The sequence below is a fragment of the Barbatula barbatula genome (assembly GCF_947034865.1).
Source record: "Barbatula barbatula genome assembly, chromosome: 14".
Taxonomy (NCBI): Eukaryota; Metazoa; Chordata; class Actinopteri; order Cypriniformes; family Nemacheilidae; genus Barbatula; species Barbatula barbatula.
The window spans coordinates 2523561-2550436 of NC_136777.1; the positions used below are offsets into that span (position 1 = coordinate 2523561).

At 37.3% G+C, this 26876-nt stretch overlaps 1 long non-coding RNA gene across 1 annotated transcript; it reads left to right on the forward strand.

The window, feature by feature from the left end:
* Positions 1–23853: 23853 nt before the first annotated feature.
* On the forward strand, positions 23854–24837 carry LOC306903289. The gene is made up of 4 exons (XR_013787538.1): positions 23854–24047; positions 24131–24284; positions 24424–24500; positions 24626–24837. It is a non-coding gene; the product is annotated as an uncharacterized lncRNA (long non-coding RNA).
* The last annotated feature ends 2039 nt before the right edge of the window (positions 24838–26876 follow it).

A 26876-nucleotide genomic window follows, 5' to 3' on the forward strand; every position in this document is an offset into this window, starting at 1 on the left:
TCAACAATATTGGTGTTATCAAATATCTTTTGCAGTGTGCCATATAATACTTTTTTTTTAAACTCATACATAGTTTATATGAAGTTTATATGAAGTGCACACAGGATATCACGTATGAGATGCATGTAAACATTAGCTGTAAACAGTGATCGCTCTCAGCTGAGCGCCAATAAATAGGAAATCTCCGGCCATAACCTCACTAAAAATCGAACACATCATACCCATTATCATTCCTCCCGAACCACCCATCACTCTGTAAAAAATCATAGAATTGTTTTTCTCATGACGTTAAAAAGAATTTCCGCAACATCTAAACCAGTTTGATATTAAAATGAGCTGCCTCTCCAAATCCCATCCAAGAAGAGAGAAATAAATCATGTGTATCAGCGGGCGGGCGATGGGCTGAAGATACCATGGCAGATTCAATCGTCAGATCAGACCACATTGTAAAACAAGCAAACTGGAGAAAGAACACTGAGTACTACAGAAACACCGGGCCTCATGTATGAAACGAGAGTACGACCGACAACTGGGCGCACGTTCGCTTCCACGCAAAACTCGGCATTTATCGAATGTTTGGCGAATCACACGTGAATCCGGTTCATAAAAGATGATTTCTGGGCTCATTTCTACGTTAAACTGATAAATGATGCCCACTGAAACTCAATGCCGTGAGTAAAAATGAATGTCCCTGCATTCAGCATCTCACAAGAGGGTCTACAACAACTTACAACAAAAGCATCAACACTGCGAGACACCACAGGAAATACACACACTCTGCAAAGACATGAATTTCAATGCCTCTCAAGCTCTAGAAAAGCTCAGGGAAGTCTCTTTCTCACTCACCGACTATAACATTTAATTTGTCTTGTGTCTTTCAGGGCAAAAGATTTCCTCACACTATTCTGTGCTAAAGGAACAAGACCTTTTGGATCAATACTCTCTCTCTCTTCTACTCTCGGTCTCAGTGCAGACAGAACTCATTGCATTACATAATGCCTCTTCTCACAGGAACTCCAAACTGGATGGCATGCCGGTACAGAATGTCAATTTTACAGCGTTTAACCTGAAGTAGATATTTTTTATGAACGGACAGAAAAGCTTAACATGCATACACACAAGAGTGAAACATACAAAACGGTGTCTTTATAATCTGTATAATCTGGACAGATTTAAGTCTAGACCTCATAAGGTCCAGACATGACATATCTGTACACATAAAGCGGCATCATCAGAATACAGTACGTCGTCCATGTACACATTAGAGAGATCATTCGTCCAAACGTTTTACTCATCCTCATGTCATTTTCTGGTTACCAACCTTCTTCAAAACACAGCCGTTCTGCGGAAGAAAGAAAGTCAAAGAGGTTTGCAATGATATTAGATATGAGGGTTAATAAATGATGATTTGATGATATATTCTCTTCAGCCTTTACCTCTGGTGAAATCTGATGATTTGAACTTGACGTGTTCCTTCCTCCCCTCGTGCTCTTTTCTAAATGTGTACCAATGATTTGTGTTTAGCCTATATGAGATTAAAGGAGGGTCAGGTGTTATGAAGGTTTTTGTGTGTGTGTATGTGCTGTTGTTTATCTGCGGTGGAGGTCCAGGGCCACGTTTATGCTCCGCTCTCAATAAAAGTTGAGATATTGAAGAGATCAGGAACAGGCCAGTGTGTCATTACACCGCAATATCACTACAGCTCAAATCTGAGCCGGGAAACCTCTCTCTCTCGATGTCTGACTCCTATTCATATGTTTTAAAGTCATAAATAAGGATGCTTTATTCTCAATACCAAACAAAAAGATGAATTATGTGGTTCTATAATATAATTGCAGTAATATAAAACTATTATTACATTATATGGACTGGATAGATTCATCCGTGAGAGCAATAAAATACATCCTTCGCTACGACTACATTTGTATTACATAGAAAGCTTTTGTCAGCATTATAATGAGATAAATTGATCACACTCGTGTAAAAAACACGGGACCTGTTTGAAGCCACAATTATTTGACTTTGGAGGAAAGGAAGGTTGTTTGTTTTTGGTTGGCTCACATCATTGCTTTAGTGAGTTAGCGAGAGACGACAGCCATAATTCACCGTGGCCACAGCCTGAAGCAACACTAGGGACGTTGGCCACGGCAGATATTTTTACTCGGGCACCACGGCTCAGTGTGTCACCTTAGTCCAAAACAATTCACATGTTCTTGTCAAGGTGTTCGCAGATCAGAGAATAATAGACGAACACGACGTCATAGCATGAGAGGTCACGCTCTCACGGAGCAACAACACAGTTTACTCACAGTAATGTTGTTTCGAATCTGTATTCTGTACATTCATTTATGTTGAGATTTAATATCAGGCTTGATGTCTAAACATTAGTGCCCTCTGCTTCTTTCTTTCTCACTTTTTCCGGACCTTTTTCGACCTTTCACTTCAGTTGAATGCGTTTAATGAACAATTTTTTTATACAGCACATAAGTTACATTAATTATGTTGTGCTGTTTATTATTTCACAGAAATATTTGACACATTTCTTAGGACTGCATATTGTGAAATTTGTCATTTCGATTTGAGAAACCAATAAGCACAATTACTTAAGTAATCACAAACAATAAAGCTAATAAACGATAACACAACAATAGACTTTCAAAATGTTCTTTCAGAACAAAATTGAAAACCTTTCCTTGCACTGTATAATTTAACCAAATTTAAGGTTTGCAGAAGCACCTAAATCAGTCTGTTTCTATCAGATATGAGTATATAATGCTCTATAAGGGAGCTTACATACATACATGTGGTCAGCTCACAAGGTTTTGGAATAGATTCAGGAAGGTGATTTTCCCTGTGTTTGCTAATTTGCTGAATTCCATCTGGTTTATCTTTAGACCCACATGTTTGATTTGATTCTGGCCACCTGACGCTCCTGCTGCCTGAAGTCAGATGTTCAGTTCTGGGTTAAAGAGGGGGTCGCTGTGTCTGGGCCGGATGGAGTTTGCGTCTGGCTCTTTGGGTCACGACTGCCTGAAGGAAGAGATGAGAGGTAGAGAACAATTTGTCAGTAATTATTCAGCAGGGAAAAGAAGATAACACAGAGTTCTAGGAGTGCTTTACAAAACTATGGCGACATACAATTAAACTGAAAACCAACAAAAACAAACCTTAGGAGGGACATAAAGTTACCTGCATGCCAAGACGCAAGAAAGTAAGGATTTATCGTGTTGTTTATACCCGAATAAGAACTTGTTTGTTTTCTTTGCGGTATTTAAGATCTGTTTGGAGATTTTGACCATTTTGTCTCGTATTTACAAATAAATGCAAAAAACATATTTATTTATACGGATTATGGGAGAAGTGTTATCACTACTACACACAATGAAGCACGATTTAACTTAACGTGTAATTTAGTAGATTTAGATTTAGGCATTTAGCAGACGCTTTTATCCAAAGTGACTTACATAGCATTATCCTGTACCTTTCACATAGGTATCTGTCATCTCCGGTCACGCTCATATGTACATGCACTTACGGTATTTCATCTATTCGAATAAAATATAAAAAAATGACCCTGCCAGGGTGTATGGTCTTATGTGTAATATTTTGGAGGATCTATTGACAGAAATGGAATATAATAACCGTGTCTTCAGAGTTGTTTACCACCTTGGAATGACCACCTAGATGTTGCTATATTTCATCATTGGACCTTTAAAGAATTGGAAAAAATATATCAACAAAGAATAAAGAATAAGTGACCATAAACCAAAGGTACATTACACTGAATGAGCATATGATTTCACTGGGAAGGAAACCCATGTCCTTGGCATTGCTAGTGGCATGAGAGCTTAGCTGTTGGAAATCAAAGTTGTGCTTTCTTGTGTAGACGCCATCAGAGAGGAAACTCTGTGAAGATCAAGACAACTTTGAAATGTCCTGCAGAGGCTATGACGCTATTTGTGCGTGAATTGAAAAACAGCGTTTTTCATGCTCTCTAAACGGACAATTAACTCCCATAACCATCAGAATTCAAAAGCCCAGGAAACATCACGATGAACAGATGAAAACAATTTATAGTCAATGAAAGTGTCACCTCAATAAAGTCGTTCTGGTGGCTCTCTGACCCACACAAACGCTCCCGCCCAAAGAAGACATGCTAAACAGAGGGGTTAGCTTCCAATGTAATTCATTTGACACAATAAGAGATTATTATCTCAATGTCACCTCAGTCGCTTGTGGAATATGTTGCTTGGTAGCCACCCTGTACACGTCCAGTATCACAGGTACAAACCAAACAGCTTATCAACGAATAAAACAGATTTTCAGACCAAGGTTTAAAAGAGCAATGTGGAGATTTGAGCGGCATCTAGTGGTGAGGTTGCCAATTGCAACCAACGGCTCACTCCAACCCTCCCTTTCGAAGCACTATGGTGGCTGACACAGGACTAAGATGTCATCACGCTTTTACCGCCAAGTGAGAGAACATTTTTACAAAACGCGCTCTGTACAGCAGTTTGTCCAATTTACAATAGGTTTCAAAGCGTCTCATCCAATCCGAATTCAGAGTTCTCTCACAAATACAAACCAACACAAAATGACAGTAACAGGCCGATGCTGTCCTCTCAAGCTTAACGCATACGCATTCAGCACACACTTCTGACGAGTCTTGTACAAAAAGATTCAATCTCACACACTGAGGGAAGTCAGCCACGGCGACTGATGCCGGGGAGAGAGAGGCACAGAGATGACACATGGACTGATTTTTCCCAGCTTGCCCTGCGAAGACGAGAAAACATTTATGACACATTCCTGAAGCTATGACACACGATCAATGGTAAATACCACAGAGTCAAAAAATGGCGCTGCACCTTTTCTCTGTACGGAATGAAACCCTCGACTCAACCACAGGGAGCGTGTTGGAAACCTTACGCGATTGATGCACACGATTTTCACGTTTTATGTCAGGAGTCAATATTTTACATTAAAAGACGGAAACATACCTCATTTTCAGATCAAGGAATGCATCATAAAACATTTTTGTGACTGTCATCTGAAGCTCAGATTTATCAAGCAAAGTATTCGCTCGTTAGGTCCGGAATCGTACGGCGTTATTTCATTTACCATTTCATGCACTTCAAAGAGCAAAACTATTCATGAGATGTTCACTTTTTCTACATTTTTGGAAACGTGAAGGTCCAGTAGACAGCTTCCCCTGCTTGAATGTAATAACCTGACCAACTGAATAAGCGGCACTTTGCGAAAAGCTATGATGAGAAATGAGAAACAAGGGCACTGGTATAATGTGAATAATCTTTAGTATCTTTGCTTAAGGTGAGCGAGTTTCTCTTCCTTGATGGAAACACAGACAGGGGTCGGGCGGCCTCAACACGGCTAATGTGCTCGGAGGGTTGGGGGGAGGCTCCTGCCTGCGATGCCAACAGCTTTCAGACCTTCCCTTAGCTTATTAATAAAGACACTTGGCAAGCGGCATCAGAGCCAGAGCATCTGCCCGTTCCGAACGCAGGGCCCGACGTCAGAATATATCATTCTTATATGCAAAATGACCTTGGGCTGGCCACATACATAAAGCCATATCTAATGCACGCTATCTCAGGACATCGGAGATAGAAAGCAAACTGCAAATCAATTCTGAATTTCGCCACAAGGTTTCCTGGCGGCCATTATAACAATGTCACCTTCAGAGGGAACAAGGAGAGCTATGGCGCTCCGTAGAGGAGTATTGTCAATATTCGGAGTGCTTTTACTCACCTGCTTGCGCTGCAGGTTCCAGAATTGTTTTTCTGATGGGACCGAACGCCGGCCCGGATCATAACCACGCAGGCACGCGTGCAAATACACACGCTATATTGCCAATTCATAAGCACGGGACAGTAATGAAATGTCAGTTTGTGGCAATTGATCCTTCTCTGGTCTCCATCTCACCGTTCTCCAGCATCCTGCGAGGATATCCGGGCACTTCTTCCCCTCAGCGTCCCTTACCGCAGCAGAGCTCAAGGTTACACAGACTAGATTCTCAGTCAAGGATGAACCTAAGCCTCTTTATCTGCTTGTTTGTTTTGCTGGAAATCTCTTGTCTGCTCAAGAGGGTAAAGGGTGTCTCTTCTCTAAAACTTTCCCAGACCCCTGCTTTACAATCTCTTGGCTGGGTTTCCGCCGGATATTCTGAAAACACTTAGATATCTGTGAGTGTTAGAATATAAAGCTCAAGCAATATTTGGGTTTTTCGGCCTGTTATTCTCGATTCCATTATCCCACACAACACCACAGCAGATTTGAGGGATTTCCATCTTTATGAACACCAACACAATGTGTTTAAAATGTTTTTTGTAGTTGTTAAATATGTTGCATACACTCATTTATATGGAAACAGTAGTGGCCAAAAGTGACATCTTTGCTTTATTTAATTATTTTATCCGTATATTTTGTAAAATACTTTATTTGGTATGCATGTTGCGATTGTGTGATTGGAGTATAAACCGAAGCCAAGTCTTGCGAAGTATTCAAAGTGATACTTCACCCAAATTTGTCATGTCTGTCATGAATTGTAACCAAACAAATCTTGGACACCATTGACTCCCATAGTAGAACTACAGGGGTTTAAGAACTGTTTGGTTACAAGCATTCTTCCAAATATCTTTCTGTGTGTTCATTAAAACAAATACATCAAAAGTGGCATCATTTTTATATTAAATATCCAATTGTTAATTTCTATAATTGACAAACTTAAATAATTTATTTAAAGAAAAGTATTTAAATAATAATTTATATATTTAATATATGCATTATATTTTGGGTTATTTCTAATAGAAATATTTCAATATTTGAGTCCGATCAACTTAATTTTTTCAAAGCTTTAAAATAATGTTTTGTCTGTAAATTGTTTCACGTTAAATTACCGTAAAAGATTCTATATTAAGATCCAACATCTTGATACACTCTGGTTTGCTTTAATTTTGAAATAAATACATTACAAGTTTGGGCCTAAATACATTGAAGTGGGCCTACACTTCATATGTTTATGGTTCAATCCAATGCGAGGGAGCATTAAAAGAAAATATTGTACATCTTCCCCAGACATCACTTAAGTCATTTATTAAGTGCTAAATTCAAAGTGATGATCAAAAGAAATATTGTAAAGAACACACAACCCCAAAATAAAAAATATCAATGTTTACTTACTCTCGTGTTATTCCAAACCAGCTTACTGAGTTCTGCCGAAAAAAATACACGTTTTAAATGGGCCTAGTTTAAAAAGCCTCATAAATGTAAAAAATGCTATAAAAAATATAAATGTAGCCTATACCAAAGCTGTGTGAAAAACTGAATTTTGTTGTTCCCGTACATTATTGATGACATCATTTTCCAATTTCAGCCATTCCTTTCATTAAATTCATGGTTTTTTCGATTTGCTTAACACCAAACAATAACCAATACGAGCTTTTCACAATCTTGGCATTGCTAGTTAATGATAATATATGTAATACTTTTTTAGGCCAGCTTAACCTAAATTCTCACATTTTCTACTTCACCATGTTTTTATTCTGCGTGCACACCACAACACCATAATTATGACCATAACACCGTGAACTTCCTTCCTACTGCAGCTTTTTGAGAATAAACCCAAACGTTATGAAGCTAATTTAAAGTCTGCCTCGTAGAGCAGCGCTTCAATTACGCCGTCCGTGTGATTGACGGGTGATCTCCCTCGCTGCTCTCAGTGTGGGGACCCCTTTGGGAGTTGTGACTTATATGGGGATGAGACTCTCGTCTATGCCGACTCTTCATCAGATATAGCTCAACGACGAGAAGCGCATCTCGTTTTAATATATGCATAGTGCATAGAGGAACAGCTCCGATACATCCATCTCAGATTCAATTAAATTCCTAATTGTATAGAAACACATGTGTAAGCCGAAGTTTAGTCATTTTGAACACAGCACATCTCGGGGCATCTGACGTGTAGGTTCAGAATCATATCTTTGTAGGAGTACAATGGCCGTATCATTTTATAGAGTAGTAGGCTGCATGTGCTAAACGCCTGCAAAAATCTGATACACACACTGATGTGTATTTGTTAAGGTATGTATGCATCATGTAAACACTGTAATGAAGATAAAGAGATCCAATGTGTGATGTGTAGTAAGATGTGGTCGTATTCGAAGGGCTGGATTTTATAAATCTACACGTCAGAATTTTTGAGATACAGCAGAAATGATTTGGATTAGGGCACATTAAGATTTAAGTCCTGTATCAATCACTCGCCAGGGCCTAACTGGGCTTTTTGGATGAGTTGCTAATGCACACAAGCCATTAGACAAACAACCGAACAAATTACCATCCGGTTTATTTTGTTTACTTTCTGCGAGGAAGAAGAGCCAAGAAAATTATATTATTAAGCTTCTTTTTTTCATGTACAAATTACAAAGTGTTTTTCTTGCTTTTGCTGGCATCAGGAAATATTTACACTGTTTACAAGTAATTATTTTATATTGACAGATTCTTGTATTTTTAACAGAGCTGGCGAAGCAGTAATAATTTCAAACATAATACAAAGTCAATCCATCAGGAAGCGTTTCAGTGACTGAAGCATTGCGCTCCATTCATTTTTTAAAGGAACAGTTCAAATAAAATACACTTACCCATTTTGGCATACTTTTCTTAACCTAATGACGTTCCAACCATAATATATCTGTCAAACACATGTCAGATATTGTTTCCATGGATGGTGGATAGCGATGTGCGCTGCCAAAAGAAAACAAACACACACATTTGCATTTATTGTATTCACGGAAGAGATGGGTTTAAAGTAGTTTTTTAAAAGGTTGAAAAACACCTCAGCAGATATCATAAAAAGTATTTGTTTACTATATTTCAAGACTTTTAAAGCCATATAACAACTTTCGATGGGGAAACCGTAGTGAGTTACCGTTTCCATTTTTTGACAGACTGTTCCTTTAAGAGATATGACAGGGGACAGTTTAGTAATGCTCAACTTCATTTGCGTGCTATCAAAACTACTGTATGTATCATAGTCAAGATAAAGCATAAACATCACCAGAAAGCACAAACCTTAAAAGTTTCTACTATTCTTATAGACTTTAAAAGGACACCATGACTATAGTCCCCGGAGGTCCGGCAGCAATATATTTTAAATGAGGTGTTTGTGATGAAGGGGCCCATGTCGTGTTCTTTTAATGGTCTGGAAGCCACACTCCAATATAGTGAGCATTATTATAGCCTTAAATCAGTGGCCAGAAGCTGAGCCGTGTGGGAATTCCATTAATCTCGTCCTGGACATTTCTATGAATCCATTACGCACACACACATTTACATACAGATACATAAACCCCAGATATTTGAAAGTATTTAGTGAGCAATGTGGTCTAAAGGCTTGGTCATAAAGACCAAAAAGCACGCGCGCAGCCTCCCGATCGTATCGGCCACAAAAATGAAAAAGGGATTTCTCAGAACGGCACGCTCCAATCTGATTGGCTGGTTTCACGCAATTTCCGGGAGCACATGTTTTTTTTGTTCTGCCAGGGAGCCACCATGTTTATCTATCGGGCTGTCTGAAGAAAGCCAGCTGGGGCTCTAAACACGATGATAGAAATTTTAATTCTCTTGAAATTACGATTCAGGTTCATTCTCCAAACAGAAGTAATGCCGTGTGATGATTATGGTCCTGCGCGCTCTTCTCCTCTCCAGAACCACAATACAGTCATTAATGTTGGGATTAAGGTTCTCTCTCCGGTCACCGGCTCACTGTAATTGCACATATATGAGGAGGGATTATGCGTTAACCCTTTCCATTGAAGAGACAGCATCACAAGACCTCTGTTTTGCCTATACATAAAAATTTTGCTGATATATTCATAAAAACCAAACAAAACATCGATATTTACTTAAATTTTTGGCTGATTCTTGCATTAAGCACTGAAACTCATGGCCACTGTCATTCTATAACATCAAGATATTGTTTATCATTTAAATGTATCTTGAATAATAGCGTTCGGTGCATGTTATGTTATGTTCGGGTGCCATTATGTTGTTAGTGTAAAATTGTGATGTAACAGACACATACTGGGACATGATGTTTAAGCTATACGTACTCTTTAATGGAGCATTCTGAATCTGGCCATTTAAAGGTTATTCATTTTTCAAGTAAATGTTACAAATTCTTCACCAAATTGGGGCTTTGTTAATAGACCAAACACATTTATAGAGTTTGGCATTTAGCAACGTTCTCAAAAAGGGGCGCGAACCTTAACTATTTTCACATTTTTGGAACAAACATTATATATAGAAATCAGTATTTTATTATGAATGTCACAGCTGTGAGAAAGGATTTGTGATGGCAAGTTAAAAAGGTCTGAAAGCAAAAACTTTAAATGTGTACAAGTCTTAGTTTAAAATCAGTCGGATGCATTCAACTCAGTTTGGAATCCCAAAATGTACAACTTTTTTAAAAGGTCAACAATTTAAATGATTATTATATATTAATGTCTATTTCCGACTCCTGATCTACATTAAACAACAATGAACCAAACTTAGTCTGAATGTCACATTGCACTCAAAACACGTTCAGACACTACAAACCAACTACCGTATGTTTAACAAATTGCAGCCCTGCTTCATCATCTTCATGCAAGCAGAACTAGACAAATAAATGAACGCCAGTCATGTATTTCATTCTGCAAATTGTTTTTCCTCTTGCAAACCTCATTATCACAACAATTGTATTTGTATGCTAATGACAGTCTCTCACGACATGCTGTATATTTAAATGTGATTAGAATTATATTCATTAAGAGAGGTTAGAAAGATGTCACAGCGCGTCTCTCTCTTTGGTGAACCTGTTTTAATCTCTCCATCTCTTCTTCCAGATCTGTTAAATGATTTGATCATTTTATAATGCCAACAACTTATCAAAATAATTAGCAAATTTTTGTTAATTGCTATTTATCCTTTACTTTATTTAAATTTGTATACTGTAACAATTCATTAATATGAAGTACACTTTATTTATATAGTAGTAGTATAAAATTACACGGATATTTTATTGTATATTTTTAAGTTCTTAAGCTTTCCTGTAGCTCAGTGCTAAGAGCATTGCAACAACGCAAGGTTGAGGCTTCGATCCCAGGGGATTGCAGATACCTATGTATAAACGTATAGGATAATGCAATGTAAGTTTTGAATAAAAGCGTCTTCCAAATGTAAATGTAATGTAATAAGTACTTTAAAGCTTTATTATATTTTAACGCAAAATGCCATTAATAAATCAAGTAAAATTACCTAAAATATTTAAGCATGTTACATGATAAATTTAAAAAATCAAAATAGAAATATTAATTTGAGCATTGAAGTTCACTTCTTGATCTGTTTATACAACATAAACAGTATGATGTACAAGTAAACTGGGAGTACTGGCATTAGAACCATTACTCTTCATTTAGTAAAAATCACACATCATAAGCTCGCCCATGATCTGAGCATGATGGGAACTACGAAATTCAAATATGCAAACAGAATCTCTTCTAAATCTTAAAACTGAATAATAAACACTTTCAAGCTCATAAAATAGCCCTTTTTCACAAAAAATACTCTCCTGCCGCATGCAAAGCATGCTGGGAACTAAGAATTCACTGCTCAGTTAGTGAAAATAACTGTAGAGAAAACTGTTGAATTTTTTATAAATTTTCTATAATTTTAACTTAAATTGGTTAAAACAACAACAACACATTTGTATTAAGTAAAGTTTACTTAACTGATTTCATGAAACCTACTACGTCTGAATTGTGTGGATGGAAGAAAAATACCTATATATTTATATAAAACATATATTTCTGACACCGGTTGCATATCTATCCGGCATAAACGGCAGTAAACGCACACGCTCACTTATCCTACCATCCATCACCATCCACGAACTCCAGCTTACTGCGTGTTGAAATATTATTTTGCTTCAGTAATGAGTTTGTATGTGCAAAGGCACACGGGCCATCCATTCAACTTGCTTCTAATTGTTTCTTTCACACCTTTATTTAGATGTAGAGTAGAGCATGAATACTTCTAGATCATTGCTGCTGCCAAGCTCAGCCCCTTCCACGCACACACAACAAAACTGGGTAAACCTCGAATGCATCTCTGAGGACAAACCTTGGCTAATTTAGAAAGCAGTATTCATACTGTCAGATGTTGTGTGGTACATAAGGGACGACTGTGTTCGTTGGCTGCTTGTACTGAAATCTCTGTTGTACCGTCTCATGTATACTGTACAGTCTGGAGTTTGACAACACGGTTAAATAAGAGTGAAATGTTCACCTGTATGCACAGTATCACAGATTTTCTATTAGAGGTTTTACATACCGAAGTCATATGAATGACTTATGGACCAGCCTTTGTGTTTGGAGTGGATCTTTGATACCGTAACATGCTGTCTACGCAGTCAGTTGATCAGGTTTTGGAAACAGAGCCGGGGATAAAGAGGATTTCATATATAATTATATCTGATTTGTTCAATGCTTCAGTGCGTTTGAGCGAAGATGTTTTGTTTCACACATCTACTTGCTGTCATCTTTAGCACTGTTATTATGTCAAGACGCTGTCAAAATCACTGTAACTATTCCTCCCACCACAGTAGTAATTGTTCATTGCTCTTTATACATCATGTTTTTTCTAATATCTCATGACTGTGTGCTGCATATAGACTCAATGCCATTTACTAAAGCGTCAGTGAATTTAGCGATATTATGTACTTTGTCGGAAATTGTAATGATTCTAACTATACACAATGTACAGTACAGTTTCTTGTTAGTGAGCGATATCTCAGCCGGTCAATCAATATATATTTTCAAACCGAAGTCGATGTGCTCTCGTGATCGTGCTCCATAGACTGACAAGATAGAGGAGAATAGATCGATTCAAGTTGTTATTTTGGTTTGTTTTACAATATAAATCATATATCATACATTCTATTCCACTATCTATGGAAAATACGTTTTTAATGTACTTAAGCTTTAAAGGCAAACAACTTGTGTAAAATCTATTTAGGAAATTTTGTAGAGTATAAAGTATAATATACTGTACGCTTGCTATTGTAGTGAACACCGTTTTTACCAAAGTGAAAACACTTTTATAATTTATACATTTACTAGGAAAACACCGGTTCACAGGATGCAAACAGCATAAGTCATGTTTGGCAATGATTGTCTGGTTGGACGAATGTTGGGTGACCAAACTTCAGATGCTCCTGAATATTCAAAGCTCTGTTTCTCGGTTTCAACAGAGGTACTGTAGGCATCTTTTAATACAGCATCTTATCTATCATGGAAGCTGATTAGCCGCTGAGGTCACAGGTCATGAACTCTACTGATGAGATGCATGATAGAGTTATGTATGTGATTACTCTGCGCTCTCTCTCTCTCTCTCTCTCTCTCTCTCTCTCTGATTTAAAACCTGACATCTGCATTAATAAGTGCTCATACTTATTCAGTCTCTTAAATGGAAATTCATGAAAAAAGATCTTTATCTATTGAAATTAGTAATTCATCTAAAACACACTGACTGTGATTACGAAGGGAAAGAGACTCATAAAATATAGAAAAGCCTTTTTTTCATGCACTAAAATAGGCCTAGAAATTAAGCTTTATGTTAACAATGTTCACGAGCACTATTGTTCAAAAGTTTAGGATCACACTAGTGACACTACCTTTATCGTTTCCCCTTTATTATATACAATTCAGAATAGTAAACTCATCAAAACTGTGAAAGATCATAAATGTAACTATGGAAGTTATGTTTGCATGTTATATTTTTCAGTTTTTAAGTGTTTACATAGTTTTTCAAGCCTTTAGATTAAAAGTTTGGAAGATAAGAAAAAGTGTAGGTAAGCGACTCTTTAAACTTAAAAGACTTTTAAACATCAGTGTACATGCTGTGGCTTTGTGCAATAAATAAATAAACAGAATAATGTGCGATTTTGCAGAAGATGAAACTGCAGGGCAGGCCAACCTAACCTATACATATCTATCTCTGTGCCAAGTAGCTCTCTCTCTCGCTCTCTCTCTGTTTTAACTGGGCAGTCTGACTCCTCCTCAACTCAACTTGACCTCAAGCAATTTCAGCGGTGTATGACATTATAATGTGCACAAACACACATGTACGCACACACACCACACAAACAACAAACAAACAGCTCCTCTATTAATTATTAATGATTTGGTGGTGGTTTTCTCCCGCAGGATAGGTTACCGCCCTCGGTTCAATCAGGGATTATGATCTCAAAAAGCACGTACAGCATATAACCTCATACCTGACTGCACCCATAAATCTTTTATCTGTACTGTTTCAAGCGCGCAAGGTCGGGATAACAAAAGTTTAGTATTATTGTCCCGACAGCTAACATTGTTACTTATATAGCCAAAGTGAGTACTACGGTTTAATTTTAATGTGCACAGAACATATCGATATATGAATTTACACTGACATACGCAAACTCTTGAAATTAAACGCAATAAACATAAGGGCTCTATATTGTTTGCATATTGAAGAACCAGCGCAACGGCATCATTTCAAACAGAGCCATGGGGTTGTCTTAGGTCAATTCCCAAAAGTCACGTTGTAAATAAGGAAGAGAAGACACTTGAAAAAAGAAGTAAAACAGTCTGCGAGAAGCTCTCGAGTAATAAGGCGTCTGGCAGCTACAGGACATAACAGAGAGGGCACAATAAGAGACTTGGAGTGCCCACCTCCCAATCGGAGTTCACCGCTCGCCTGTCATTATCCACATGAGCGCTCACATTCAGCAGACTGATTGGTAATTGTTGGGTGTTCAGCTCGTGTCACCCGCGAGCATCCGCACGTAATTATAGGCTGTCAATGCAGATGCTGGTTTAAACATTCAAGAGCCAAGCTGTCCGACAGTGCCTGTATTCAAATGAGACTTATACAAACAAACACGTGTTTGCCCACCTTCTTTCGACGCATGTTGTTTTATTAATTGAAAATACAGCAAACAGATTGGCAGACAAATATTTGCTTTCCAGTCAGGGTAATTCATACGGAATTGTGAGTTTAGTGTGTACGGTTGACAGATAAACCGTAGATGCGTCCTTTGTCTTTGAAAATAAACTTTTAGTAATATATTATTGTATATTATTAATATTTCCATCCATCCATCCATTTTCTTCCGCTTATCCGGTGCCGGGTCGCGGGGGCAGCAGTCTAAGCAGAGATGCCCAGACATCCCTCACCCTAGACACTTCCTCTAGCTCTTCCGGGGGGACACCGAGGCGTTCCCAGGCCAGCCGGGAGACATAGTCCCAATTAATAATATTTATAATATAAAATCAGAGAGACTTATCTTTGCTGTTAGTTTTTTTTCTACATGTTTGCTGTGTCACATCATAAGATTTATTTGTCAGTTACCTGTACACTTTTCTATCGCTGAGGTGGGTACGCTGAGGTATACAAAACATAAAAAGTTGTATCTTTTTGGGGGTACATTATTGTACCCTAAGGACCTCCTGTGCACCTTTTAATGTAACTTTTTATGTACTGTACCTGCAACCGGTAGAAAAAGGAACCATTAAGGTTTCCACCCCACAATATTAAATTTAAATGAAAGTTATACAGTGTAAAACATTGCTGTAATTTCGCAGCAGGTTTGCCAGTAACTTACTGTAGATTTATTTTATTTTAATTTAAATTTATCTAGTTTCTATGTTCAAATATCTTTTTTCACTTTTCTTGTTGTGCAAATGTATCCTATGTTTTTAATATTTTTTACTAGAAAACAGAGACCAAAATGCTTAGGACCCATGTCATTTTTTGCAGTGATGTGGTGCTGATGCCAGAAATGAGACTTCTTGCTCATTTAGAATCTCAAAACAAGTCAAAGTGTTTTAATTTTGATTAAAGTCATTAAAAACACTAATAGGAAAGTAGTATTTAAATCTACAGTAAGTTACTGGCAAACCTGTTGCAAAACTACAGCAAAGATTCTTCGCAAAAGTCTATCAGAAGTTAACCGCTCAACATTTATTTATGTTGTTGCCGCCGAAACTGTCTGTAGAATAATAGCAAATATAAAGAATCCTGTTACGTGTAAAACCTACTCATAAGTATGTCAGAAGAGAGGATGTGTCCGATTTGAGAGACATGAAAGGATTTTATTCGTTTAGCCAGATCTTCCCTACAGTATACGCTCAGCCCACCCTCACAAAGGGCTGCCCTTGGCTAAAAGGATTTCTCTCTATAGGAGTGTTTTTATCATGACTCGGTGAGTATTAAAGCAGGATTAAACCCGTTTGAAAATAAAGTGTTTGACAGCTACCAGGAGAGCCAGTCAGCAGAGAGTGTGTGATTGAGTAAAATACACTCACGGTAATGAAGTGCAGGTCACAAAGGTGTCAGGAAGAGAAAATACAGGCGAAGGGATTCACTTCTGAATAACCACAGACTACCGTGTTCATAAACCAGCTTAAATTGGTTTGTAGGTATTTTAGATGAGGTGCTCAATATTCTTCTAAAACCAGCCAGTAGAGACCAAGAAAACCAACAAACCGGTGTTAGATATAATTCCCACAAAGCAGAAAATAAAAGAGCACTTTTATAGTTTTATTTACATACTTTCATATGGGGTTGGATATAGCGATACAGGATGCAACACAATTTAGGGGTCTCTTGACCCTGCGTTTAAAACCACCACCATTCTGGTGCAAGACGACAACGGTCTGCATGTGCTCATAGATCAAACTTAATAGCCGCTAGAATTCATACTGTTAATGTCCACTAAATCTAACTCATGCAGACTGGATTTCAAAGTAAATGATTGTGGACGGTGACAAGTTTATGAGCTATAGTCAGTTTTGGTCTATGTCCGGTCACAAAAATGTAATAATGTTTCCATTATCTTCAATTGTGGCCTTTCTTGGCAAATATTGACATAAATAATAAAAGAAGAAATAATTTCCTTCTACAATAATGCACATCAGCAATCTAGCACCGTATAGATTTCGTTCTCAGAGTCTCTGTTTTATAACCATGACAGCAAACAAGTGCAGAATGTAGATCGGATTAACGCCTGCCTTTCAGTGGTATTAATTCTTACACATGGTTACCTTTCCTAAAATTGCTTTCAGATTTGATAAATCACTTTGCGGGTGTCATTTAATCCATTTGCATTGATGCCTGCTGTTATTTTAGACTTGCATGCGGGATATAAGCATGTAAAACCTGTCAAGATGTGTCTTTTACACAGCAGAAAGATAAAATGTTTAGGAGGCTATGTAAGTAAACCTTTTTAAGCAGGCAAAATCAAAGCAAAGTACAGGCGTATAGTCCCTTTAGTTGATTTCTGATAACAAGCAAAATAAAGTAAATTACATTAGCAAGTTAAAAGTAAAAGTATGTCTAGCCAGTATTATTTTGGGTTACCAGTAGAAGAACCAGGGGTGGACTGGCTGTCTGGAACACTGGGAGAATTCCCAGTGAGACGCTGCCCATGTGGGCAGCCTTAAAGGGATAATTCACAAGCAAACTCAAATTTGCTGTTTATTTACTCACCCCCGGGCCATCCGAGATGTAAGTGACATTTATTCTTGAGTAGAACCATAAATCAGATGGTTTGGTAAATACGCAGCACTCTTTGCTTCATATAATGGGAGTCTATGGACTCCAATTGTCTAAGAGTTCCTAAAGCACATAATTCAACAAAAGCGGCTCATATGTTGACGTCATTTAAAAAAATATCAGCCATACTGTTCCGCCTCTGCACACGTCCCGATCGCTATCTTCTTCGTGTAGTATTTGCTGAGGGATGGCATACCAGAGTCTTGTGCGTTTAGCGCCACCTGCAGAAAGGGAGTGTTGAGTGTTGTGTTAAACAGAACAAAGAAATGCATACTTAACCTGATGGTAAGTAAATGATTCCAGCATTTCCATTTTGGGGGAACTATCCATTTAAGAACTCGATGAGCAACTAGACTCTTATTGCATACCTTTATGCTATGAGGCTAAACAGCGACCGCCAGTCCTCATGTGATATTTATGTTGTTGTGGCAAATATAAATAATACTTGTGACTTTAAATCATATCAGATTTGGACCAATCATTCAAAACCAAGAAACACAGGGAAGTGCGTTATCACGGATACAGACCCACATCTCTATGCATGGCAACTTTAATCTTTGCGAGCAATAAGTCAAGCGTGTGATGGGGTATAATGAGAGGGGATGCAGAGTGGGAGAGATTATTTATCTGTTATTGTGCTTAATCAAACTCTTATGCAACTTTAACAAGCAGATAATTAACCCCAAGCAGCTGAAAATAACTCAGAGGTGCATTATTAATGCAAGACATATTACATTCATTAGCACCGTGTGAAGGTTTCTACAGTAAATGCATTGCAGAGGCTGAGTATCTCATACCACAGCCATGGTGAGAAGAACAAACCGAGGGACCTCCAAAGACGAAGCCATTTGGGAAGTTTGTGAACAGTGTTGTGCAAGTTCCTCTGAAAAAGTAATTCATTAGGTACCAATCACATATTCAATAGTGTAAATAGATAAATGTACAAATGACTCTCTTTCAAAAGTATTTAATGACTTGTTATTACTAATTACTTTCTATATCCTATATCAACCTTAATTAGTTAAATAATTCAAGGAATTATTATGAAACGACTCATTTAATCCATTCAAATAAATAATATCAAACCACATAAAGTTGTATTATTAACCAAATTGTAAAAAATGTGAGAATTATACATTGAAGCACAGATTATAAAATTAGAATTAATTAAAACTCAATTCCACTACTGCACACACATACTGTATACTGCCCACAGTATTTGGTTTAATTACATCAAAAGTAACTGTAATTACAATACAGAAAAAATAAGTAAATTCCCTTGACTTTTTCAAGGGAAAAGTAATTAAATTACAGTAACTAATGACTCAGTTACTAGTTACACCCAACACTGTTTGTGAACACCACGGATATCTAGGCAGCAAGTCCATTTGCACGTATATGACTTCTAACGTGCACGTATAAAACAGTATACAGATATGCACGAAATACAGACAGGTAGTGTATGCAATACAGATGAAGCTGACGATAGACGTGTGGTGATAAATGTAGACGTGTTGATTAAGGTGTGTGAGGTTAAGTGTTAATGTATCAATATGCGCTTCATCTAGAATGAGATCAGCAGATGTTGGATTTGGTTCGATCTGTATCTTTCTCAAGCAATGTGAAAGTAATTCTTCTCAGACAATAACGCTGATTATAAATATACGCCGAGGGTCCACATATGATCAACAAACAGATAAACAGGCAAACATCTGTTTGGAGCAATAAGACTGAATGTATATGAATATGTTATGATTATACAGTATGAATGTGAGTATTTACCATCATACAAACATGTTAAAACGTGGAAAGGATAATGTGATCTTTGATGTGATCTTTGTTTTCAGCGATAATATGAATTATCTTAGATTCTATGTTTAAATTACATGAGATAGACGTTCCAGCAGAAACAACAAGTGGCCTAAACATAGCTGTTATTGATTTGATTGGCTTCATGCTATTTAATACAATTACTATACAAGAAAGTGTATGAACATCAATTATTATTATTATAAATAGATATGAAAATAAATTGTTATGTTATAACCAAACACAAAGTTAAAGTTAACTTCAGGCCGATAAAACTATAATATGTTGGCATGGAATGTTATTTTGCACCACGTAAACTATGCTAAGTATGATGTGAAATTTACCAAAGAAGTTTACCAACTACTGACCTGGGCTGTAATTATATGTTGCACAAAAAATATGTTAGACAACATAAAAAAACATCCAACTACCCCCTTCACATCGGCTGAAAAAAATATTCTTTCATATGATATATATTTGTATTATAATATAAATTGGCATTAGAGGGATTAATCTTCTTTGTTATTGTGCCCCAACATAGGACACATTCACAGTTTATTTGTCAACTACCCACATACGTACATCATTTCCATTGTATGTTATTCTTTTGTATTTGTAAAATACAAAAAAAGCAATATCATTTTATTAAATTAAATAATAAGGTTCTAGCTTCAAAGTTTAAGCATTTCTTTTTGCCAGTAAATACAATCTTTTGGCCTTCTAAAAAGGTCCCAAAATGTACACATCGTAAAGAAATTAACATCACATATAAAGTCGTCACAGAATAAGGATATGTGAATAACTCAATTTTGACAAAAATGTCAGGTGGAACCTTATAATTCCAGGGCAATGCAAAATCTAAATTGTCCATTAATAAAGACAAGCGTTTTCTTAGTAAAGTGTGTTAGTTTAATGGTTTGCCAGTAAAAGCCGTAGGCTACATTTAGTAAAATCCAAGGTTGGAATAAAACTCGGGACAGGAGAGTTGCCCTGCAGGACTGGATTTCAACAGTTTAAACGTAATACTGTCTCGTCGAGAAAATTCTCAGTGTTACCTCTGTGTTTTGATTTTTATCCACAGTCTTACATTCTCCTTGCATCATCTGCTTCTGCTGGCATCCATATCTCTGAGTGTTCAGCTCGTGCATCTGCTTACTGTACAGTGTCATTTCATTTTCCGAAAACATTTCATAGACAAAATTGGGCCAGATTTAGTTGGTAAGAGCTTCTATCGATCAGCTGAAACTGCTGCATATAGCTAATAAATGCTGGACTGACGTGTGTTATGTACAAATAAAAAACTAAATCAATATTTGAACGAAATAAACCAAACAGGTTTAACAATCACAATATTAAAAATGGAATGGATTGAAAGCAGAAAAGCTATACTTTTAAAGAGGAAATGAAAATCATGCAATGACTAGCAGCTATACAGGTTTTGCATTTATGACAATTTTCCAGAGTGCACTTATTGGCCGGATATACAGAGAAACCTACACACAGAAAAAAAATGGTTCTTCACCGGTTCTTCACCGGTTCTTCGGGATGATTGAGGTGCTATATAGCACCGCTACTGTATAAAGAACCAGTTAAGCACCTGTATGGTTCTTCAGTGGTTCTTCATTGGTTCTTTGGGGTTGTTAAGGTGCTATATAGCACCACTGCCGTACAAGTAAACCGTTAACCCCTCAGTATATAGTTATTTAGGATCTCAACTCTCTCTTAGTCTCTTTAGTTGGGGAAAGGATTGAAAACAACATAAACAACAAGATAATTCTGGGATGTGAGAGCTGTTAGTTGTAGCTTAAATTATGTGGAAGGAGAAAGGAGGATGAGAGAAAGCTAAAACATGGTGAACGGCTGTAGTCTTTGAATGAATGTAAATGGATAAGACACTTCACATGGGTGTGCAAAGTCACAGAAATTATATCACAAACTCAATTTTTGGGCTATTGCCTTTTTCTCATATATTAACTTTGCTTTGTGTTATTTAGTGAAATATTATATATGAATGTTTTGTGATTTAAGCTTATATAATGACCTTTCTGTTGGAAACTGCATTCAAGTAGACTACTAATTTCCAATGTCTTTAGTGTGTCACATACTGGGTGAAAAGCAAAATATAATAAATTATAAATAGGCAATATTCAGATAGATTATCAAAAGCATTCTCAATATTCTCAATAACTATAGTCTTGATATTAGACATAATACAACAATGGTTATGTGTCCTGCCCACAAAAATGAGTTGGAAGTGTTTTTTATCACACCATTGTTTTAAATTATATCTTACATATATAGTTACATTTCATTTATAAAAGGTTTAGACCGTACCATCTTTAATCTTATTTACATAGATTATAAAATCCCACCATGAACAAGAATTTAAATCGCTAAAAACCTGAGCTGGACCTGCTCAGAACTACCTTTGACCAGAGCACGTCACGTAACCTAGCAACCATTCGCCAATCAGGTGGACGCACCATGCAAGCGCGAGTTCAAAGCTTCCTGAGGAGAAAACTTCATCGTTGGACGCGGATTCAGACGGAGAAGCAAATATATATCGAGGTGAGTAACAGTGCCACAGAAATATGCTCTTTACAAAATGTATTCTACAGGCGACATTTTTCATTTGTATTTGCAAACGTAACTTTAATTTATAGCGTTTTGTGACAGAGCCAAACCAACCGCGTAAGGTAACGCTAAATTGCAGATTTAGTTTTCTTTAATATGCGATTACCATCCCATTCACGCTCAAAAAACACCAACAAAGTCGAACCAGCTGTAATTGCTAGTTTTAAACAAAAAAACGAACCAACCGACAACGTTAACGTTAACCTCGAGACTAAAAAAACAGGGTTCATTTAACGTAACAGAGATAAGTTTACAAACAGTAAAGTGTAACGAAATATCCTTGGTTTCATAATTACGTGTATATTTTGTGTATCTGTATTTACAGTAAGCGATTCATTGCAAGTGTTAATGAATTGGATTTAAGACATTTAATGGCCTTGTGGTCATTTAACTGATTTACAGTAACTGTTCAGTTTAAATTGTGTTAAACTACTGTTCTAGCAGATATTAGTAATTCAGGTTTTCATGTAGGCATAATAGCAGATAATGTTATAGGCTAACATTCACCTTTATTTTATCTTTCTCTTTAGACTCTGACAGACTTTAGGAGTTGGACTTCTGTTCAAGTTTGCCAGCGGCTAAAAGATATCGAATTGGGGGAATTCTGTGAAACTTTTTTGGGTAAGGTTCAAGTATTCTGCAATTGATGTACCAGTGCCCTAATTGCCATGTAAGAACATTCACTTACAACAAATACCTCAGACACCTGCAGTATTTCCATGAAAGTGAGCCACATTTCTTTGTTGTATGTGGACACAGTGGCTGCCTAAAAAGGTACAAAAGAGTAAGTTCTTTACGTATCCATGTTTTTCGGACTCATAAAATCCCAAAGTGTGCCAAGAAAATATCCCCCACATCATTACACCACCACCAGCCTGAACCGTTGATACAAGTCAGGATGGATCCATGCTTTCATGACGTTGACGCCAAATTCTGACCCTACCATCCAAATGTCACAGCAGAAATCGAGACTCATCAGACCAGGCAACGTTTTTCCAATCTTCTATTGTCCAATATTGGTGAGCCTGTGCGAATTGTAGCCTCCGTTTCCTGTTCTTAGCTGTCAGGAGTGGCACCCGGTGTGGTCTTCTGCTGCTGTAGCCCATCCGCCTCAAGATTCGACGTGTTGTGCATTCAGAGATGCTCTTCTGCATACCTTTGTTGTAACGAGTGGTTATTTCAGTTACTGTTGCATTTCTATCAGCTCGAACCAGTCTGGCCATTCTCCTCTGACCTCTGGAATCAACAAGGCATTTTCTCCCACAGAACTGACGCTCACTGGATATTTTCTCTTTTTCGGACCCTTCTCTGTAAACCCTAGAGATGGTTGTGTGTGAAAATCCCAGTAGATCAGCAGTTTCTGAAATACTCAGACCAGCCCGTCTGGCACCAACAACCATGCCACGTTCAAAGTCACTTAAATCACCTTTCTGCCTGATTCTGACGCTCGGTTTGAACTGCAGCAGATCGTCTTAACCATGTCTACATGCCTAAATGCATTAAGTTGCTGCCATGTGATTGGCTGATTAGAAATGTGCGTTTACGAGCAGTTGGACAGGTGTACATAATAAAGTGGCCGGTGAGTTTAGTATTGTGCCTTATTTAAACATAACATGGCATAGTTGACTGGAACAGGTTATAATGTCATTGATCACTTTATTATGTTTATATTTATATTATCACTTTATGACACTTATTTGTTACATTTTATTGACAACCCTCATTTATGACAATTTAACTTCCCTTAATAGGTAGATGCCGGAGAAGATGAACGAAGCATCAAGGAACATCTGTGAGCAATGAAGGTGGAAACTGAGAAGCTTCGACCAAATATAGAGCTCAGAAAAGAAAAGTTGGCACTGATTAAATGCTACCAAAGAAATTTTATGTCCAACCACAGCACAGAGGAGGCTCTCTGTGAGTTCACGTGTTTTAGACTGGCCAAAATAGTTAGTACAGTAGTATATTAATTGGCTCCTTTAATTGAGTTATGGCTATATTTTAATACGCGTCTTTTTTACTTAATCGGAAGCTACTTTGGACTTTGAGAGACCACACATCTGTTGATGTGGACCAACGACTTCTTGCGCAGCTGTCTGTAATGGCACCTCGAGTCCTTGAAGAGTCCCCTGAAAAAGAGATTCAGGCGCAAAATTGAGGACTGTGTAAATGGCAGACTAAAAAAGGTAATTCAATCTGCACTGCTTAGATAGTCTCCCTGCATGTTTCTGTCTGCACAGTAATGAATGTTTAAAAAACTAAACAAGTATTTGGTGAAAGCATCCACCATGTTATGTCAACCTAATGAGGTTATTGTATTTAAAGGCCTACTGTTGGAAGCAGCTATTTTGCTCTTACCTGCACTGTTCAAGGAGGACCCAGGGTTGCTGTTTGAGGTTGAGGTAAGCCATGAACATTTGATTACAGTTTGAAGAACTTATTGCACATTTTTTACATTGAAAACACTGAAATGGAACATTTACACAAGTAGTAAACTTAGTTAGTTATTTACATTCACACTCCACAGAAGTCATCTGCATTGGTTTGGTTCCGATCGGTCGAAAAACCAAGGACTAGTTCGCAAAAGTAGGTTTTTTACATCATCAGCGATAACTCGCAAACCGTTTGCTGGACAGAAGTGGTTCCAGAGGCAAGTTTCCTGTAGCTCAGTGGTAAGAAATAAATTGTATCCTGTATTTATTCTAACTGTATATCCTGCACCTGCTAATTGCACTTCTGGTTAGACCTAAACTACATTTTGTTACACTGTACTTGTATATGTGTAATGACAATAAAGTTGAATCTAATCTAATTTTGTATTGCCTCTGTTTATTCCCTTTATTTAAGCATATATTTTATTTGCTGCTTAAATGCATAAATGCTTTAAAGGTTTTTAAATCTATGGTGTTATGGTGTTTTGATACGATTAAAAAATGTTTTTTAATAAGTGTCATTTATTAAAGCATTTCAACTTGTCTATGGTAGTATCTGGCATTAAAATGAGCCCTACTAGATAAATTAAAACAATATACGACACCTGTTATGGTTCTACCTAGCACCTTTTGAGAAATGCTATAACGCTTCTTTATAAGTAGGTGCCATATAGAAGTTCTCCTATGATTATGATCCAGAGAACCATTGTTGGTTCTGTTGAGCACCATTAAGCATAAAGTGCTATATGGCACCTTTAATGGTTCTACATAGCACCATTTGATAAAGGTGCCATATAGCACCATTTAAAATAGGTGCTATATAGCACTAAAAATGGTTCCCCTATGATTACGAGCCAAAGAACCACTTTTAGTGCTATATAGCACCATTTGTTTTTTGTGTGTATATAACAGATATCTGCTCAGAACGCTTTGGCTCAAACCACATACACATAAAAAGGTTTTAGTTGGCCATGTGTGCAAGCTCAGGCCTGGACACGAGAGTGCCTGGATGTTATTAATGTAAGGATTGTCCCCTCGACTGCAATAGCCCAGAAAATGAAAGAATTTTTATCATCTAACATCAGGTCGGTCGATGACAACCGAGGGAGGTAATACGCCGGATTCGTGTCGTTGCATTTATGGTATCCAGGACTTTATTGTTTCAAAGGAATAGTTGTGGGTACTGGCTAAAGTTGTAAGAATGGGAGAGGACTTTGCTATCGCTCTGTTATTGCGTTTTAAGCGGTGACACTTGCGTTTCAACAGACAAAATGATCTGCTGGGCAGTTCTTGTCTTTTGTTCTTGCAAGCCAAAAAAAACAAGCACATCAGGTTTTAGAATCAGATCATGTTAAACTTGCTCTGAAGCAAGGCAAAGCAAATTCAGATCTCGAACGAATGTAAAACGTGAAATCAGAAAGGCTAGCTGACATATAAAGCAACCTGTGACAGTTTGTTGAATCCAATTTGAGGGCAGGGTTATCTCTTGAAATACATTATACTGTGAACACTAACAAGCACAGAAAAGAAACATCCATGAAACCGCCTAAAAGAATATAGTTACAGTAAACAGGGAATATACAAAGATGTATGCTAAATGTGCAAAGATGTCGTTTTCGCAAATTATATCTAAAAACAGCTCATGAATTTTTGTGTAACCCACCAATAAAAGTATTCTCCACATATTTGATGCCACTAACCTGCAATGTAAAACAAATTACAGAACAGTTTTTTTTATTTTTATTGAGAAAGCACTCGCTGCTTCAACCCTATATCTGGTATTTCTGCTACACCTAATAATATTATTATAATCTTTAGGCCAATTCACAAAATACAATTGTAATCTTTGCATAAAGACTTCTGGCATCTGAACACGAAAAAGTTTTAAAATGATCCTCTCACAGTCATTTTTTGACATGGCTCATTAAAACAGAACAGACCACAGAAGCATCACACGTTCCCCTCTGCCATCTGAAGCAAAGCTCAAGGGCAGTTCCGCCTCCTCTCACCAAGGCCTGTGATTGGCTAGCTCGCCTGTCCATCATCTCAGATTTACAGAAGAGCATTTATAACGATAGTCTCCATGTCTCGTGAGCTGGCTCGCTCAGCCTGTGTAAAGGGCCATCAATTAATGAGATAAGACATTAATAATTCATCACAGATTGGATTGGAACAGTTAAAGACATTATCAGGGGATCAGGAGAGCAAAGAAATTAAATGATTTATGCAATGAGATGCAAACAGGCTGAATATCTTACAGTGGGTGTCAGAGAGCAATTCATAATGCAACAAAAGTACGCATCACATTGGCGGCATAGCCGCAATCTTAAATTGAGATTATAAACG